Below are 3,301 nucleotides of genomic sequence, written 5' to 3'. Positions count from 1 at the left end.
TGCACCAACACAAGTGCGAAAAGTGGTTTTTCAACACTAACACAAGTGCGAAAAGTGGTTTTTCAACACTAACACAAGTGCGAAAAGTGGTTTTTCCACACTAATACAAGTGCAAAAGTGGTTTCCTGCACCAACACAAGGGCGAAAAGTGGTTTTTCAACACTAACACAAGTGCGAAAAGTGGTTTTTCAACACTAACACAAGTGAGAAAAAGTGTTTTTTCCACACTAATACAAGTGCAAAAGTGGTTTCCTGCACCAACACAAGTGCGAAAAGTGGTTTTTCAACACTAACACAAGTGCGAAAAGTGGTTTTTCAACACTATCACAAGTGCAAAAAGTGTTTTTTCCACACTAATACAAGTGCAAAAGTGGTTTCCTGCACCAACACAAGTGCGAAAAGTGGTTTTTCAACACTAACACAAGTGCTAAAAGTGGTTTTTCAACACTAACACAAGTGCGAAAAGTGGTTTTTCCACACTAATACAAGTGCAAAAGTGGTTTCCTGCACCAACACAAATGCGAAAAGTGGTTTTTCAACACTAACACAAGTGCGAAAAGTGGTTTTTCAACACTAACACAAGTGCGAAAAGTGGTTTTTCAACACTATCACAAGTGCAAAAAGTGGTTTTTCCACACTAACACAAGTGCGAAAAGTGGTTTTTCAACACTAACACAAGTGCGAAAAGTGGTTTTTTCCACACTAATACAAGTGCAAAAGTGGTTTCCTGCACCAACACAAGTGCGAAAAGTGGTTTTTCAACACTAACACAAGTGCGAAAAGTGGTTTTTCAACACTATCACAAGTGCAAAAATTGTTTTTTGCACACTAATACAAGTGCAAAAGTAGTTTCCTGCACCAACACAAGTGCGAAAAGTGGTTTTTCAACACTAACACAAGTGCAAAAAGTGGTTTTTCAACACTATCACAAGTGCAAAAAGTGTTTTTTCCACACTAATACAAGTGCAAAAGTGGTTTCCTGCACCAACACAAGTGCGAAAAGTGGTTTTTCAACACTAACACAAGTGCGAAAAATGGTTTTTCAACACTAACACAAGTGCGAAAAGTGGTTTTTCAACACTATCACAAGTGCAAAAAGTGGTTTTTCCACACTAATACAAGTGCAAAAGTGGTTTCCTGCACCAACACAAGTGCAAAAAGTGGTTTTTCAACACTAACACAAGTGCGAAAAGTGGTTTTTCAACACTATCACAAGTGCAAAAAGTGGTTTTTCCACACTAATATAAGTGCAAAAAGTGTTTTTTCCACACTAATACAAATGCAAAAGTGGTTTCCTGCACCAACACAAGTGCGAAAAGTGGTTTTTCAACACAAACACAAGTGTGAAAAGTGGTTTTTCATCACTAACACAAGTGTGAAAAGTGGTTTTTCCACACTAATACAAGTGCAAAAGTGGTTTCCTGCACCAACACTAGTGCGAAAAGTGGTTTTTCAACACTAACACAAGTGCGAAAAGTGTTTTTTCCACACTAATACAAGTGCAAAAGTGGTTCCCTGCACCATCACAAGTGCGAAAAGTGGTTTTTCAACACTAACACAAGTGCGAAAAGTGGTTTTTCAACAATATCACAAGTGCAAAAAGTGTTTTTTCCACACTAATACAAGTGCAAAAGTGGTTTCCTGCACCAACACAAGTGCGAAAAGTGGTTTTTCAACACTAACACAAGTGCGAAAAGTGGTTTTTCAACACTAACACAAGTACGAAAAGTGGTTTTTCAACACTATCACAAGTGCAAAAAGTGTTTTTTCCACACTAATACAAGTGCAAAAGTGGTTTCCTGCACCAACACAAGTTCGAAAAGTGGTTTTTCAACACTAACACAAGTGCGAAAAGTGGTTTTTCAACACTAACACAAGTGCGAAAAGAGGTTTTTCAACACTATCACAAGTGCAAAAAGTGTTTTTTCCACACTAATACAAGTGCAAATGTGGTTTCCTGCACCAACACAAGTGCGAAAAGTGGTTTTTCAACACTAACAGAAGTGCGAAAAGTGGTTTTTCAACACTAACACAAGTGCGAAAAGTGGTTTTTCAACACTAACACAAGTGCGAAAAGTGGTTTTTTCCACACTAATACAAGTGCAAAAGTGGTTTCCTGCACCAACACAAGTGCGAAAAGTGGTTTTTCAACACTAACACAAGTGCGAAAAGTGGTTTTTCAACACTATCACAAGTGCAAAAATTGTTTTTTGCACACTAATACAAGTGCAAAAGTGGTTTCCTGCACCAACACAAGTGCGAAAAGTGGTTTTTCAACACTAACACAAGTGCAAAAAGTGGTTTTTCAACACTAACACAAGTGCGAAAAGTGGTTTTTCAACACAAACACAAGTGTGAAAAGTGGTTTTTCATCACTAACACAAGTGTGAAAAGTGGTTTTTCCACACTAATACAAGTGCAAAAGTGGTTTCCTGCACCAACACAAGTGCGAAAAGTGGTTTTTCAACACTAACACAAGTGCGAAAAGTGTTTTTTCCACACTAATACAAGTGCAAAAGTGGTTCCCTGCACCATCACAAGTGCGAAAAGTGGTTTTTCAACACTAACACAAGTGCGAAAAGTGGTTTTTCAACAATATCACAAGTGCAAAAAGTGTTTTTTCCACACTAATACAAGTGCAAAAGTGGTTTCCTGCACCAACACAAGTGCGAAAAGTGGTTTTTCAACACTAACACAAGTGCGAAAAGTGGTTTTTCAACACTAACACAAGTACGAAAAGTGGTTTTTCAACACTATCACAAGTGCAAAAAGTGTTTTTTCCACACTAATACAAGTGCAAAAGTGGTTTCCTGCACCAACACAAGTTCGAAAAGTGGTTTTTCAACACTAACACAAGTGCGAAAAGTGGTTTTTCAACACTAACGCAAGTGCGAAAAGAGGTTTTTCAACACTATCACAAGTGCAAAAAGTGTTTTTTCCACACTAATACAAGTGCAAATGTGGTTTCCTGCACCAACACAAGTGCGAAAAGTGGTTTTTCAACACTAACACAAGTGCGAAAAGTGGTTTTTCAACACTAACACAAGTGCGAAAAGTGGTTTTTCCACACTAATACAAGTGCAAAAGTGGTTTCCTGCACCAACACAAGGGCGAAAAGTGGTTTTTCAACACTAACACAAGTGCGAAAAGTGGTTTTTCAACACTATCACAAGTGCAAAAAGTGTTTTTTCCACACTAATACAAGTGCAAAAGTGGTTTCCTGCACCAACACAAGTGCGAAAAGTGGTTTTTCAACACTAACACAAGTGCGAAAAGTGGTTTTTCAACACTAACACAAGTG

Source organism: Myxine glutinosa, unplaced genomic scaffold, assembly GCF_964187855.1.
Source record: "Myxine glutinosa unplaced genomic scaffold, kmMyxGlut1.1 SCAFFOLD_145, whole genome shotgun sequence".
Classification (NCBI taxonomy): Eukaryota; Metazoa; Chordata; class Myxini; order Myxiniformes; family Myxinidae; genus Myxine; species Myxine glutinosa.
Note: the sequence above shows the minus strand (reverse complement) of the source record.